Source organism: Lepidothrix coronata, unplaced genomic scaffold (assembly GCF_001604755.1).
Source record: "Lepidothrix coronata isolate B3197 unplaced genomic scaffold, Lepidothrix_coronata-1.0 Scaffold85, whole genome shotgun sequence".
NCBI lineage: Eukaryota > Metazoa > Chordata > Aves > Passeriformes > Pipridae > Lepidothrix > Lepidothrix coronata.
Genome location: NW_016690265.1, coordinates 887,911 through 905,328, shown reverse-complemented (window position 1 = coordinate 905,328; position 17,418 = coordinate 887,911).

The window sequence follows — 17,418 nt, the reverse complement described above, 5'->3', positions numbered from 1 at the left end:
TATTACTTAACTTGTCATTGTTATAGCCAAAATTTCCTTTGAAATCATTTACTGCTCGATGGGATTTTTAACTGTGCTAATTAATATGATTATTGGTTACTTCCTAGTAATTAAATATCTAGGACTACTTTTGGGATCTTGTGCCTTTGTCCATTAATCTGTCATTTACAGTAATAATATCCAAGATGTCAGTATCAATTCAACCTTTATAGACTCACTATTATTAATTTATGCCATAGCTCTTTCAGTCCTTAGGAGATGCAGTAAAAACCGTCCTACATCTGCAATCAAAAAACTGCACATTGGATCTGTAGGCACTTGTTTGTTTTCAGCATTATAAGAGGTTTTGTTGATTCTTAATTTTCCTTTTTTTTTTCCAGTGTTGTCAAATTTGATATTTTTAATAAGCAGTAGAGTATTAAGAACTAGAATTGTGATTCACTTTGGGAACAGTGGCAGATGCTTTGCTGCTTTTTGAACCCATTGGGTGTGTGCTGTGCCCTTCTCCAGCTTTGCCCACTGGGGCAAGCACAGCCCGTTAGAAATGGCCAATCTAACATCAAACAAAAAGCAAGGAAACAGCAATTTTATCAACTGCCGAGTCTGACACACGTAACTCCTAGAATTACTTCTAGATAGCTTTTGTTGCAACGTTAGAGAACTGCTTCTACGTGGATAGAAACCCAAATGCAATGTGTCAAGAAGCATTTATTTTAAAAGGGCACATTTAAAAAAGTTGATTGTTGTACTTATAAAAATGTTTTATTTAAGCTGCCAGTAAGTGTAGCTTCCAAATGAAGTGAAATACTTGTCAAAGCTTGGTTTAAAAGGTCTGAAGTTGCTATGTTTGCCTTATGCAGAAGTCAAAGATACCTCTAATATTTAAAAGCAAAGCAGAGTTCCATGGTATTTCAGAGCAGTGTTTGGGTATTCAGCTGTAAAGAAATTATAAAAGTTAGATTTCTAAGCTCAATATTTCTAGTTTCTTTGAATGCATCTTCTGGCTACTGTTAAATCTATCATTGCATAGAAATACAGGAAAATCTCATACTCAAAATTTCAGTTCTTTCTATTAAAAAAAGTAATTTTATCTTATATTTAAATATATATTGTCAAGGCTGATTACTGCCTAATTGTATTTTTTTCAGGGAATGTACATCTAATGGGAAGTGAAAGCTTATTTAGTGGCAAATTGTTTTTGCTTTCTAACATATGTTAACATTTTTAGAGTTTATAAATACTCAGTTGTATAGTTGCCAACCCTTATGTGTTCTTGCATATAGATTTCAAAGCAACAGATAAAAAAATTGGTGCTTCAGGAGGGAACAATCTTTAGCTTCAGATTGTTTGTGGAACTTCTCCCAGTGGTAAGTGCTGGTGAGGGTCTTGTCACCAGGACGAACGTGGACTGGTTTAGAGGAAGTGATTTGGGGGAATGTATTTCCACACAGAGGACATGCCAATGGAAAGAAAATACCAAGGAGAGATATTTTTGTTGTTGTCGTGTAGCTGTTGCTTGATATTTGGTTTTCCTCAGTTATAGAATAACTTCAGTATAATTTAGGATGATGTTGGCTTTAATGACCAAGCAAATACTGGATTTTATCTCTTGCAGGCATTTCACTTTTCCTTAGTTGATTCCAATGTAAGGATCTGTTTGTGTGGAGAAGTGTTAAATGTTTTTGAAGTCCGTGGCATGGCAATCCTTCACCTCCTTGCCAGGACAGTTCCCAAGTCAGGATGTGGGAGAGCGTGACAAGGACCTTTCTCTGGGTGCTAAAGCTGCCCTGAGCAGCCTGAGACAACTTGTGATGGACTTGGAAGTTAGACAAGATGAAATGTTCTGTTTTCAACTGCAGGAGGGAAGAGGAGATACGGAGATCCAGCAGTGGCACACAGGGGGGCAGGTCCTGTCTGGAGGAGAAGGACAAACTCAGCTTTGTGATATAAATGATGCTCCAGTCTGTGGTGGAGGAGGACTGACTCTGGATATCTCTTTTGCAGAGCAAAAGTACCTGCCTGTCACCTCTCCTGTGACTTGCTTTCCAAACCCAGACTCTGCACTCTAGGAGAAAGAGGCTGAACATTTGCTCTCTGGGCATCTTAAACTCTGAAATATAGTGAAATGGATAAGGTTGAGCACTTCTGCACTTGCACACTGCCAGTATTTACTAAAGACAAGGTCTGGATCTTATTAAAACAACCAGGAGTGGAAGTTTTCTTCCCAACCTGGAATTTTATTAATCAATCAGAATGTAAATTCTTGCACTAATGGAGAGCAAGCTTTCTAAAATCTTTAGGCATACATTTTCTAATTTTTTTTTTGCCCTGATGGGCATTTTTTAGCAAAATTGTAGTTCAAAATTAAGGTCCCTAATTAACAAGTAAAGAACTGACCCAATGCCAGCGACAACTGAATCACTAATATTTTAGGCCATCTGCTGTAGAATTGTCAGATAATTCAGAATTTGACATTTTACTCTCTTTATACAGATAATTTTCATCTAGATCTTGACACAGAGAAGCTAACCATCTCAATCCAGATATGCAACACTGTCAGATAAAACATAAGCACATGGTGTACTTTGGTCTATTTTAAGACTTTATTTTTCAGAGAACAATTTTTCATTTGGTTTTTGAACTGTAATATAATTGCAAATATACTCGTCTTGGAGTCTTGAACTTCTGATGTTATTTATTCAACCAAAAGACATTTAGGTTTTCAAATCTAATTATGTATAGAGAGACCTGATATTCAAATATTCAAGAAAAGGTTGCAGGGTCTTTATCTTTTGTGGGCAGTCTTTGAACTGCTTCTGAAGAAATAATACCAGCAGCCAAAGCAAGGCCGACATTATTAGGGCCCTGGTTCCCATGTTTTTCTCATATATGCAGATTTCATAGCTATTAAATGTATTTTAAAACTCCTTTATGTGTACAATAAATTAAAACATGAAAATCATGGTGTTAATAATGAGACCATTAAGGTGTTCTCTGCATGCTTGGTTCTTTACATATGAAAATCCTATGGTCATGTTGTGGACCACTTGATTTTTCTTTAAGTCTACTTGTTTTAAGTGTTTTTTTTAAAAACAGAGACTTATATTTTTGCCTACTTGCTTACTTTTTTGAGTCAGGAGATCTCTTACAGGATTTTTTTTGGCATTGCTGCCATTTTAACTGTACTCCAGAAGAAAAACTGTACTTTTATGTTTTTCCTCATGCTTGGTCTGCTGGCTGTTGACCTGTGTATTTGAGTTACTCATACTATTTTGTCCCAAATAATAGTTCATGAAAGTTGGGGTTAGGCAACTCAGAGTTCTCTGTAAAAGGGATGGCAGATACATTTTTGGAGTTAGAAAGTAATTTTTTCCTTCTTTCTGTAGAGCATTACAATTAATTACTATGAAGATCAAGGAGGAAAGTATTTTCTTTTTTAGTAGAAGTGTAATTTTAGCATCTCCTAGTATTTGTTTTAGAGGGAGCATTGGGATTGTCTCTTCTGAAGTTTGAATTTGGTTTTTCAAAAAGTCACGTTTTTGGTTTTTTTCTCCCTTGTTTTCTGAAGAAGATGTCATCTGGCTATTTAGGGTCTAATGTTAAACTCTGAAACAGTTCCAAGTATTTTAGTGGAGATGGTAATGCTATGGAAGGAAAGTTGGTAACCAGTTGGTAACTGAATCACATCCATACAGACTCCCATATTTAAAAGGAGAACCAAAGTTTCACTCAGTTCTTACATCTCCTTACAGAGAACTGAGTGGATAATCCAGGCAGTTTGCAGGGTTTAGGAGCTTTCTTTTCCTCACTGAGAAACTAAGAGCTATGAGAGAGCAAGGAGGAGTCAGCAATACCCTGAGAAAGTTTGGGAGTTGTCTTGAGGACTAGGTGAGGAAGTTGTAGTGCAGGGAAGAGAGGACATCAAGTACTGTTACTGAAATTTCCCAGATATGAAAGCAGATTCCAAGAGCAGCATTTTTGCCCAGTGATCCCTGCAGATCTTCTGATGAACACCCCATGAGGGAAATTTGTGGAGTAGTTGGCTGGTGGAAGAGTTACAAACAACTTGTACTACTGAGTAGCACAGTGAGTTTTTCTTGGAATATGTCTGTTTTTCATTATGGATGCAATACTGCAAAACCCTGGTTTTTCACCAAGTACTCTGACTCCAGCCAAATATCATTCATTTGACATTACTGGAAGAGCTCACAGTATACCAGAAATCAGTTGATCTGAATGATGTCAATTTTTATCCAGACCTTTTTAAAAGTCAGCATTATGGCAGCATTGTGCCTTGGAAAAGCAGCACAGGTACTGAGGGACCTGCTGATGGGTGGTGAGTTGATGTCTCCTCTCATTCCCGGTGACAGTGTGACATTCTTATAGGCAAGAAATGTCACTCTTCTCTCTGACAGGAGATCAATACAGTCAGAGAGTTCCTTAAGGAAGCATGTTCAGTATATACTGACATAGTTTGACATCACCACTTCTCCTCTATGAAGATTCCTACGAGGACTAATTCTGCAGTTACAGTCACTTGCCTCATAATGGGTTAAAAGGTTTGAGAATGGAACAGTAGCTTGGGTGCTGCACCTACTGTGCAATGATACTTCTGTCTCACATCTTCAGCTTTCTTCCAGAATTAAGGAACACAATTCTCGAGGCATGCAAACTGCTTTGACCATGTCTAGCTTTCACTCTTTTTACATATTTTTTGAAGTCTCTACTTAGATTTTGAGAGAAGATTATATTCACAGCTTTGGCCTTATCTTCAAGATGTAAAATGTTATGAACTTGAAATACTTTCTTATCTAGAAGTTTTAAACTGCCCTCTTGAGTAGCAGGAGCATTCTAAGTAATCAGGAAGAGCCAACCTGCAAGTTAATATGGGCTGGAAATTTTGTTTCCTAGTGTAGCATAGGACTGAAATGAATTCCATTAAAGTCTGTTACAGTCTTATCACTTTCCAGACCAGCTGCCAAGTGCACTTGCTTGATCTTTCTTCTGTAACAGATACAAACCAGCATATATGTTCAAATAAGGAAACTAAAAATATCAGGCTGCACATAGAGCTCTCTTCCCAGATATGAGAAAACATAAACTGTGAAAATTTATAGCTACATTAGTTATATCACAGAAAGAAACTGAGATGCTGTGATGAATGTAGTTGCACTAAAACCTTTTTGGAATAAAACAAGAGTTTGATGCATTTGGACCGACTCACTATGCCAGGTTATTGGTGTACATAATGTAGGGATCTTGCATTCTAATGTGAGTGTGAAGCAGCTTTCTAAGTTTTCTAACACCTACCTAATGATCTCAGTGCCTGCTTGTCCCCTTCTGAGAATTTCAGGTTTGTTTTACAGGAAAGACAAAGTTTTTCATCGAAGTGTAAGTTTTTAATGTTCTTTCTCTTGAGAGAGACTACATCTCAGCACTGTCTTGGAACAGAAGAGAGGAAAATCCAGTTGAAAAACTGTGTGTCTGAAAGCAAATTTTGCAGAACTCCATAGCAAAGCAGCCTGTAGTGACTTCTCTGCCTTCCCACTACTGAATAAAAGAATGAGTGGATGAGCTTAAATGAGGAATAGAGACAAATCATAATCAGTTTGTGAAATGAGTAGTGGATGCTGGTGTTGGTTACAATTTATGATATCATACACAACTGTCAGCCAGCTTCAGATGTGTGGAACTATCTAACTGTACTTTTAATTCTTTGTTTCCCCACATTTAATGGTGTTGAAGGATACAATATCCTAGCCACTAGCATTCATCTTGTGCATAAGCAATTCCTGTAATTGCACTGGAGATTGCTTATAGAATTGAGCAAGGTGTGGAAGTGGGCTGTATTACTGTGATGGAGAGGGGAGTGTGGTTGGCTGAAAACTTCTTAATGAAATGTCCTGCCAGGAGTTGGACACTGACACCAAAATGTGGGGGAAAGAATTACTAATTAAACACTTTCTCTAGTTGAGTATGAAAGTTGATTGTGGGAAGTTGGTCAGTGATGTCTTCAAGGCTGGATAGCTGTTTCCAGGAGTCCAGGGGGGAGGGAGCCACAGTGAGAAATAATCTGATCATTAAACTGGTAGGTATTTTTGTAGTTTGGTAGTATTTTCTGTTTTGCCAAATAGGTATTCTAATAGTTGGTGGTTCTATAGCTACAATTTATAGCACTTGCAAACTGGTTTTGATCTATAAAGTGCAACATCTTTGGTTTGGTTCTGCATCCATGGATGCTCCATCACTGGAGGTGTTCTAGGTCAGGTTGGATGAGGCTTTGAGTGACCCTGTGCAGTGCAAGGTGTCCCTGATCATCATGGTGGGGGGTATGTGTGTTGGACTAAATCATCTTTAAAGGTCCTTTCCAAACCAAACTGTTCTGTGGTTTATAGGATTGTAGGTAAAGGTGCAAAGTTTGACAAAGATGGCTTGAATTAAAACATAAAGAGTGTAAATTGAACTTGCCACTTGTTTGATCTCTTTATCTTATTTTGCCTTTATTGCTTAATAAAGAGGGAAGACATTTTGCCAATATCTAGTGTTACACTTGAAAAATCTTTTTTATTCTTAGTGTAGCTATACCTGTTCATAAAGAAGTTTAGGTTTTTTGACTCTCCAGACTTCCAAAGTATTTATGTACCAGATACAGTAGAATTATATATCAGAAATGTGGAAATGCTATCACTAAATATTAATAATGATCGGGTATAAATTGCACAATTTATAATCTTTTAAATATTGATTTCTGAGAAATGCGTTTGATATTTACCATTTTACTATGTTTAGGTGAGGGAAATTTTCTTCTCATTTAACTGGGGAAAGGCAGTGGTCCAGCATTTGTACTGCATTAAAAAAAAAAGAAAACAAAAATATCAAAAACCAAACACATGTAATTTATATATGGCAATGTACAATTTTTTTTAAAAATAATTTTTAATTTATGTGCTACTAAAAAATCTAGTTTTACCAGGGCACCTGGTAAATAGATGAATACCCAGGCAATAGATGAATACCCAGACCAAGTATCTTTTGTTCTGACTGGAATGAGTTGCCATAGTCTGAAGAGTAGGAACTATCGGAGCAAAGCTTTATCCTTGGTATTTTCTGTTTTCAAACAAAGCATTACTGGAAACACAGTCTCTGGAAGTCTAATCATGCAAAGTGTCTCTGTCTGGTTTTATTCTTTCTTCTCCTAGTAACTGAGCAAAACCTATCTGCAGTAGCTAATGGGTGAAACTTCCTTTCTTAAAATCTATTATGAGTACTCTAATTAACACAAAGTATTATAGGAAGAATTTATACTTTCTTGGCTTAAAGATGCCTTACATGAGGGATTTCAGGTGTATCCAGTCTATCACTATAGATCTAGAGCTGCACATCACAGCTGTTTATATTCTGAGGGTTATGTTGTTGTGATACTGAACCTGCTGGTGGTATGTTGCTGCCACAGGGCAGTAATATGGGGAAAATGAAAAATGTGACCAAGAATCGTATTTGCCTTGTCTGCATAAAGTTACTTCACTAGAATACTTCTTAGAGATAAAAGTAATTTGGAAGAAATAAAGCACAATCATAATATTAAAGTATTATACAGTTTACTCTTCAAGTGGAAAGTATTCAATCTCAAAAAGTGTTTTCCCAGTGCTTAATGTGCTTTCTTACAGCAGCATGAGTGCACATATCCATAGAATCATAGACTGGTTTGGGTTGGAAGGGACCTTAAAGATCATCTTGTTCCAGCCCTACTGCTGTGAGCAGGGACACCTTCCACTAGGCCAGGTTGCTCCAAGCCCCATCCAACCTGGCCTTGAGCACTTCCAGGGATGGGGCATCCACAGCTTCCCCGTGCCATGGCCTCACTACCCTCACAGTAAAGAATTTCTTCCCAAAATCTAATCTCACCCCACCCTGTCAGTTTAAAGCCATTCCTCCTTGTCCTGTCCCTCTGTGCCCTTGTCCAAAGTCCCTCTCCAGCTCTCTTGGAGCCCCTTTTGGTACTGGAAGGTGCTCCAAAGTGTCCCCAGAGCCTTCTCTTCTCCAGGCCGAACAACCCCAGCCCTCTCATCCTGTCTCCATAGCAGAGGTGCTCCAGCCCTCTCATCACTTTAGTGGCTTCCTCTGGACTTGTAGTATCCAACATATGAGGCTTTTTGGTATAGAGAAAAAACCCAACACAGCATCTGCAGTTCTTTGTCTAAACTTAATTAGCCTTAACTAAATTTCTAACCTAAATGCCTTTAGATGTGATTTCTTATTTACTTTCAGAATAAATGTTTCTTTCTTCCCCACTCTTTCTTTTTTTGCTGAACAAACATATGTTTTTTTTTTAATCAGTAGTTTAAATCTGTAAAGCACAGGTTTTTGGATATCCATGGGCTACTCCTAATAGTAGATCTGTGACAGAGGAACCAGTTTCACACATGGAGTAGGCACTCAGTCCATGTGCCTGGCATTTTGATGTGGGTTTGTGTCTTTCTTGGAGACACAAAAAAAAGGGTCGATAAATCAATGAAAGGTTAAAAGTAATCTTTTCTCCCTGCTGGTTCGAATCCTTTCTAGCAATAGAGATTCATGAAATGCACCAGTAATTGTTTCCTTTGCTAGAGAATTCATTAAGCAAGGCATTAGCCTTTTTATTGTCACGAGTGATGACTAATACCTTGCATCCTGTTATGCTTTCTCAGGTGCATTAAAATATTAAATACGTATTATTCATTCGAGTTTGATTCAAATAATGATGATCTTGTGTTTTGAATTAAAGGCAATTCAGTTTCACTGCTGTTGTCTCTCAAAATCCCTAAGACTGTGTTTCATTCACTTACACAGTTACTGTCTTTCCTATCCAACTCTCCAAAATGGGGGAAGGCTTCCGGCTCTTCAGCCTGTTCACAAAAAAATGAATGGAGATTGATCTTCTTTCAGCGTAATTTTCTTTCATTTCAGGCTTCAAAAAATGCAGAGGTGATTACTTTAACACTGATCCAACAACCCACTTATTTGACATTTTTAAATGGTTTTCATTTGGAAGTCTTAAAGTACTTTGTAAAGCAGTAGGTCTGACAGTATCTCCGGGCAGTATCTCTGGTGTGTGTGTATCTGTGTTCCTTTACAAACCAAAGCAGTGGAGGGTGAAATTGGAGGATGAAGCCATCAGGTCGAATTTCTCAGGTCAGAGAGCGAGGGGCAAAGCCAGGAATTGGACATGTGAGTGAATCAGATTCATGATCTTAGAAAGAACACAACCATCTCTTCATTTCCCTTTCCTTTAAAGCTGTTCATGACTAAGACTGAGGCTTCTCACAATGGTCTTTCTGAAGAAGCTTGTGCTGAATACCTGAAATGGAAGTTTTTAGAAATATTGTTTGATGAGAAGCATAGCTGTAGTATTGCTCAGTAAGTGAATGTTTTCTGACACTAACAATATAATTTCAATTTTACTTAAAATTTTACTTAAAAAGGGTTGCTACACTTTAATTATTTTCTAATAGCTTGAGTTTTTCAATGAAGTTTTATTCATGACCTAGAAATCTGAGACAGCAGAGATGCTTCCCATCTGTCTGTAGTCATACACATCTGCAGTAATTCATTTTCAGCAGTGAGTAATTTTTGGCTTGTGGACAGATGTATAATTGAGAGAGAATGCTGCTAAGGAAAAAAAGCTCTGGGAGAAAAACCTTATGGTGAAGACAAATACCTCATAAAAAGCTTCTAATGACAGAATTACTATCATAACCTCTTCTACTGTTTTCACCATATTCCCTGTCAAAAAGGCCATTTTACAGTCCTGTGCCATAAAAATAAGGGCTTATGATTTTTATTTTGTAAGACATTTTGTTTGGTGCTGAAGTAATTAAAGACAGAATAGTACAGGAAGTATACCACAGTATTAAAAAATAATGGACAATAGGTCAAAAGCCCATAACCTTTGTTTTTAGTGGCGTGCTGACAAAGGGTGTTCTTGGCTTTATTTTGAACATTCTTATCAACAGGAAAAAATACCTTCACTCATAAATAGAGTAAAAACTGCTGATGTGTTAAAAAAAAAAGAGAAGTGCTGCAGAGCAGTCAAGTTTACTCTGATAAGCTGGTGAAGGGCCTAGAAGACATGTTCTAAGAGGAGCAGCTGAGGGAACTGGGGGTGTTTATTCTGGAGGAGGCTCAGAGGGGACACTACAAGTCCCCGAAAGGAGGTTGTAATCAAGGGGGTCAGCCTCTTCTCTGTGTCTCAACTGAAAAGATGAGAGGAACTGGCCTTAAGTTGTACCATGGGGGATTCAGATTAGATATTTGAAAACATTTTGTCACCAAAAGAGAGGTCAGGCATTGGAGTAAGTTGCCTAGGGAGGTGGTGGAGTCACCACCTCTGGAAGTTTTCAAGAATTGCCTGGATGTGGCACTTGGGGATTATGGTTTAGGAGTGATTATGGTAATGTTGGGTTGATAGTTGGTCTCGATGATATTGGAAGTATCTTCCAACCTGGGTGATTCTGTGAAATTGTATTCAGATTTTAGGTCATAAATACAGAATGAGTACAGAATTGACTCTACTCGTGGGGCAGAGAACCCCACCCAAAATAAGAACTGGCTTTGCATTAGTGATGAAAAAACTGCTGAAGCAAATGCAAACTCTTTTCTTCTTGATGTGATCCCAGAATAATCCAAGGATTGTGAAGGACTGTGGTAAAGGTTCTGCATTGGATATTGATGCAACTGCTCCTGAAAGGCTTTGCCTTGTTCTAGGACTTGCACACCAGTACTTTAGTGACTTGCTTGTGAATTTAAAGATGCACGGGTTTGACACAATGTAGGATCAGAAACTTGATGTTGTAGGGGAGTATTGAGGACCTTGGTGTCTGCAAGGAGGTCAAAGGATGGCTTGGTGACACCTGAGAGGTACCTGTGCAAAGAACATCAGGAGTTCTTCCATCTGTCAGGCAAAGCTGCAAGAAAATCTGATGGCTGGAAGTTTAAGCTACACTGACAAGGAAAACAAACCAGTAATAAAGGACACTTGTTGCTGCAAGAGCTCGCTATATACTGGCAGTCTATGGCACTGGCAGTTGTTTAATTTTGTTGATTTTCTAGATGTCTCTTGGGCTCTATATTGGAGGCACTGTCAGCCTGATGATTCCATCAGTATCTTTTGGGCATAGCAGCACTAACTTGTCTTAGTTTTATTTTGTCCTAGGATGTTTTTTGTGCATCCCTGTGAGCTGAGGACCTCACTTTCTGCATGGCTGGATCAGCCCATTTAGTGGAGTATCTCTGCATTTCCTGAGAATGTAAGGGGTGCCTGTGTGTCTGAAGGGGCTGCAGGTCCCTCTGCCCTCTGTCCTGGCTCCAAAAGTGGCCTCTGGTGTATGATTAAAGAAAGCATTGTGTTTGTTCTGCTCTTGCTCTTAAATGAAGCATCTTATTTCTTGGCAAATGTTGGGTGCTGAGCTAAAGGGACATTTGGGCAGTGGAACACAGAGCTGTGTATGAGAACAAAGCACGCACTGACATTCTCCCTGCCTTTGGCATTTACCAGCTTATGGACTTCTGATCTGGGTTGGTGTTGTGGCTGTTATTATCAGTATGGGTTTTCCATAAACTTTTCTTATCCCTTTTAAGAACCACTTAAAGCTTTGGCATCCACAATACCTGTGACACCAGATGTTACAATTTAATTGCATACTCCATGATGAAGATTCCCGTTGTTTTTAATATTCTGACTTGCTATTTCACTGTGTGCTCCCTAGACATTGAGTTGAGACACAGTGTGTATTTTATATGTATTTGTTGTATTTCCCACAGCTGTATCAGCTTCAGGCTGGGGGGATTTTTCAGCAAGATATTCCATGCCTTGGACCATACTTACTGCCTGTCCAGGCACTTTTTCTAATCCTCCCTCTTTTTTGAGATAAATGCATCTTAGGTTTTGGTAATGCCCTTAGAATATTTGGGGATTTAGTCCTTTTCTGAGTATCTAATTGGCTTTTTGGTGTCTAATTCAGTAATGGCTTCATTTTTGTGATTAATTTATTGTTCTTGAAGCTCCCTGTACAGTTTCTCTTAGACTGTGCTGACATCTAATGGTAAGGCAAAGTGGCTTAGCCATACTTAATGGCAAGATAAATTGGCTGACAGACAAATATAATTATATATTTCCTTCTTAATTCAGTATTAGTTTTTATAAGACAAGATGGAATAAGGTGAATTTTTGCACAGAAAGTCTGACATATTCTTTTTCTTCTGGCAATTAATCTCTTTTTGTTCTGCTCAATGGGCCATACTTATTTTTAAGTGTAGCTTAAATCTTTGCAAGAATAGCTTTGAGTACAGTGAAAGTGAGGTGATGGTTTCATACTGCAGAAGGTTTTAGTGTAAGTCACAGGATCTCCAGAAAAGGATATGAAATATGAGAACAAAAGTGTCCTCCAGAACTTCAGAATAGGATATTCCAGTGTTGTTGTAACAATCTAATTTTTGCTGCATTTTGAAGAAACCCAAACAAAAGTATTTGTCCTCTTTTACCCATCCTCCTATTTGAGGTTCCTCCATATCTTTAATTGGACATTTTTCAAACTTTTATTGATAAGTACCGTGTACTAATACTTTTAGAAATGGAATCTAGAAAGTTAAAAAAAAATTAGTTCAGATGTTAATCTTTCAGTTCTATTCTATGTTTAGGTGTAGTACATTGTATAACTTTGGACTTAACTTCCATTATGAAACATCATTCCTCCAAGATTTGTCTTATACAGAACCAATACTGCTGCTATTGACATTAGAAAGGTTCAACCAGAAATTGTAGAGCTTTTTCAAGTAGAGCATTTCTCTCTTATGTCATCAGCTCTACTTTTCCTTTTTTAAGTTAGAGCTCATCTCTTGCCATAGCCTCACAAAGTTCGCCTCTTTACCCTGTAAATACATATTTAAGTTAATGTTCAGATAAAACAAATCTCTCTTAGAATTTTTACATAATTTTACTTCGTGCTGTTCATCAGCATGATGATATTCTCTCTTTTGCCAAAAACAAGGTACTTTGTTTTGTACTAGAGAAATATTCTGAAATTTAGATAAATTTCCATTTAGTAAAGACTTTGACTGCAATAAAGCCTTCTTTGGCATAAGTCGTAGCCTGTCCTTTAACCAAACAAGGAGAAAACCTGAAACTTGAAACTTAACTTTTAAGGAACATCAGTAATTGTTATAGAGTGAGTAATTCTCATTTGTGGGTTGTACAGGGAGTTGGGTTTGCAGAAAAGCTTGCTACTTCATGCTTTGGGAAAAGCAGAGTCCCTAAAATAGAGTTCAGAATTTCAGAGTGTATGGCTTAAATTCGTACTCTGGTGCTCTACTTTTAGCTGCACAAGCTGGGGAACACAGATTATCTCACAAAATAGCTCTGATAGCTCTGGTGACTGTGACTGTTTAACCAGGAAATCTTGGGTATCATTGACTTGGATATTAAGAAGACATTTTTATAATGAGGGTGATGAGGCACTGGAACAGTTGCCTAGAGAAGTTGTGGAGACTTTATTACTGGAAGTGTTCAAGGCCAGGTTGGATGGGGATTTGAGCAACCTAGTTTAGGGGAAGGTGTCCCTGCCCATGGCCCCATGGCAGGAGGGTTGGAACTGGATGGTCTGTTTACTAATTGAAACAAACAGTTACTTCAAAATGTATAATTCTTTAGGATAATTAAAATATTTATAACATGAGGATCAACACTTTGATTGTATTTACTTATTGCTTCCAGGGCTGTGCAGAGTGGCCATTTCAAGGCTTCTGAGGTGTCATGGAAAATAGAGATGTTACTGGTTTGGGTGGGAAGGAAGGAGGAGCAACGCATTAGTGTGGGTTGTCTTGGAAAATTATCTAATTTTTGATCATCAAAACTGATGGCACTGCAATTTCGAATATAAACTCATAATAGCCTTATATTATACTTTTTGATATTGTTAATAGAAAGAAAAAATATTTCAATAACTCAATATAGTTTTGGACCAAGGAGCATGTACTAGAATGGCTAAATTAAGTGAAGGTTGAGATTCCCGAGGGTAACACAAATCTTCCTGACCTTATTCTCAGTGCATTAATGATCCACCAGTGAATTTCGTTTCTGTTTTGCATTTCTTAGGCTTCATCATCTGATTTGGGATGGCCTACAAATCTCTGCCTGCAACTGGCAGTGAGGCAAAGGTAGAAATCCATCTTTTGCAGTTCGTAGCTCTGTAGGTGAAAGTCTGCTCAGATGTGTTTACTCTCTGAATATTTTTGCGAGTGGGGTAACTAATCTGGGGCGATGAATGACTCACTCCAGTTTTTCTGTTAGGCTTTCCCCACTTGTTCAGGTCCAGTGGAAACACCATGTGGTCCATGCAGAATTCTCCCATGAGATTGATGCAGAGGAAATGGTCCTGCACTGCACGCTGCAACCTTCAGGGTTTGAGAGGGGTTCTTCCCCGATAATGTGGAATTTGTCTCAACCCACGTATGTACTCTGTGTGTATGATTAACCTACTGGCTTGCTCTTCTTAATTAAAAAAAAAAAAGGGGAAGAATTTCTTAATTTGCTTCCTTTTAATCCTCTGATCACCCAAGATCATGGGTTTTGAATGGACCTTCCTTCAAATCTTCTCAGTCACAGCTAATGTTTATCCTGTACTCATTACTAGTGTTATCTGTTTTGAAAACTGAAATCAAAGTTGACTTATTTGTATCACTTCTGTTTTAGCCTGTAGGATTTGCTCACTCTCCTAGAAACATGTTGGAGAATCCCTCTTCCTTTTATCTTGAAGTCTCAGAAAGAGTAAAGCTCTTCCTTTCTTAAGAAAGAGCGAAATGCTCCAGACTGCAATGCCCAGAGGCATCTTCCCTTTAAAAATACACTGCAATTGTTTGCTTAACTGAAAGAAAAAACTCTAATATTGTTTTCAACTGAGTATATTTTAATCTAAAATGTCTACTGCTTAGAAGGGTTCTGTGCATTGGTGGTATCTCAGCTACTACCTGACATATATATTCGTAAATCACTTGGATTTTCACTTTATCCTAAAATATTGAACTACAGAAGTCTGATGTTAAATACTCTTTGGTATTTGGTGTTCAGGTTTTTAATTCATTAGGCAGTGTACTTGTATTTTTAGTGAATTTCTCAAATACAATTATTCATGTTGTGGTTTGGTAATTGCAGTAACTAACGCTTCCATAATTATAAGGCTTTTGTTTTGCTGGGAAATGCTTCCCATATCATCATCTGCTCTTTGTGTTGGAACTCGATGTACAATAAAACCGTATGAGGGTTCAACTTAGAATGGTGTTAACATGTTAATTTAATTTTTTGCTCAAATTTTTTTTAAACTTATGACAACTTACTATCAATAAAATATTTTTTAAACAATGTTTAAAAGAAAAAAAACCTACTTGATTTATATGGTATGCTTTGAAGCTACTGTAGACAGATAGAAAACATCTGGTGACACATTCAGTGGTAGGTCAATAGTTACAGATGGTCTGTTTTTTACAGCTGTCATCCAGCTTTGCATGCAGAGTGACTACAGTGGAAAAATCTTTTGCTGAATGAATAAACAAAACAGCACAAGGAGGCCAGCAGGCATATATGTTTCTACAAGATGGGAAATTAAATAAGCTATAAAAATTTAAACCAAGACTAGTGTTTAAAATGTTCATTATGTTCTGGTTTGGTTTTTATCCCTTAGATCTTTCTATGTGGTTATTGGAGTGATAAGCAAATAAATTAAAGACTGTTTTAGGGCTGATCCTCTGCACAAGTTTAGGGTGTTGGCTTCAGCAATGACTGGTGGTTATGTTGTTGGCTTTTAAGGTTTTAAAAGCAGTGTTAGGTTTGATGTAGTGCTTATGCAGTCTTGTAACAGAGCCACACTGAATATTGAAGAATGTTGTATTTTAGAAAAATATAAATGTTGGGAAATGTAAGAGAATTTCAAAAATGACAGTATTCTTTTTGGTTTTTAAAGATTAAAAAAACGGGTTTCTACATTCTTCATCAACTCTCTAGATGATGGGATGTTATATTCAGCTGTAGTCAGACATTATGCAAAACATCAGAATCTTGAATTTGAGGATAAAGAAACAGAGGTGTGGGGGAAAGCGAAGAGGAGGATGAGGCTAAATGAGTGTTAAAAGCATGGTGAATGTTGCACATTAACTCCATTTTAAATGAGAAAAAAACCCAAGCCTACAAAGAAAAAAACTCTGTTAGAAGTCCAAATGCACCAAGCCAGGTAGCTCTGATAAAGATACTTATTTTAATGCAAATGTGCAGTTCTTGATATTCAAAATATTTTTATCATTTCACTCAGAGTGCATGAATCTTGATCATATGTTGAAGTGTGCCTGTGTTTGGTTTTAGTAGAGCTGAGCCTCTAGAAAGAAACAAGCAGATTTCTAGGTGCAGTCACTTGTAAGGCCATTTAATCCTATCCACTGATGTTGAAAGCTGTTGAGCAGGAATAAAAAGGAACAGGGAGGTGGATTATTTGGCTCAGTTTAGTGTGCACTGTGCTTGTAATACAGTGTGGCCTGAGTTTGTTTCTCAAAGGCTGCTGAAACATTTAAAGGTGGATAAAAGTGGTGCTCTGACTATGCTTTTTAGAGGATCTGGATTGTTTTTTCCCATCCACTTGCTCATGTGCATTTTATATTCTAATGCTGTGATTGGACTGTCACTGAGGGATTTTTTTCCTCCCTCTCACCCCATCCCCCCCTTCCTGCTTCTCAGTGGTTTGGCTTGAAATGCAGACTGCTTGTTGCAATACCCTCACGCTGTCTTGCCCAGCTACACGGGATCTGAAAAGTGCTTAGCTGTATTTGCTGCCAAAGAGCTTGCCTAGTCATGCATAAACCTGCTTTAAATGCCATTTGGTTGATATAGATGTTGGCATTCTGTGTTGTCTCCATGATGCATTTCCTCGTGTCTGTGCCCCTTGACCTGTTTCCTTCAACTCCCAAGTTGAAACTCTGGTTTCCTTCATCATCGAGGGCTTAAAAGTTAAGAACAAAAAGAGCATTTTCTCTCCCTGTGAGCTTTGCGATGCAAAATTGTGGCTTTCCAGCTTCCTTTCAGGTGAAGACATTTCTGTCATTTTATGGGAATCATGTGCCTGTGCCGGTCCAGGATACCTGTGTTGGCTGGGGGGTTGTTCAGTGAAAGGGCAAGAAAGTATTTGACAGTCAAAAGGCAGAAAACAGCAGCTGTCTCGGAGCATTTCTACACCGGCTTGTCTGAGCTGTGCCCTGTGCTTTGCATCTCTCTGTGCTTAAAAAGCAGTTTGTTGTGAAATATCACATTACCTAATATGATTTAAGAACTTTATGTTTGGTTTTTTTTTTTTTTTGTTCTTTAGAATACATGTAGATCATCTTTCTGGAAAGAGGTGCCAAAAA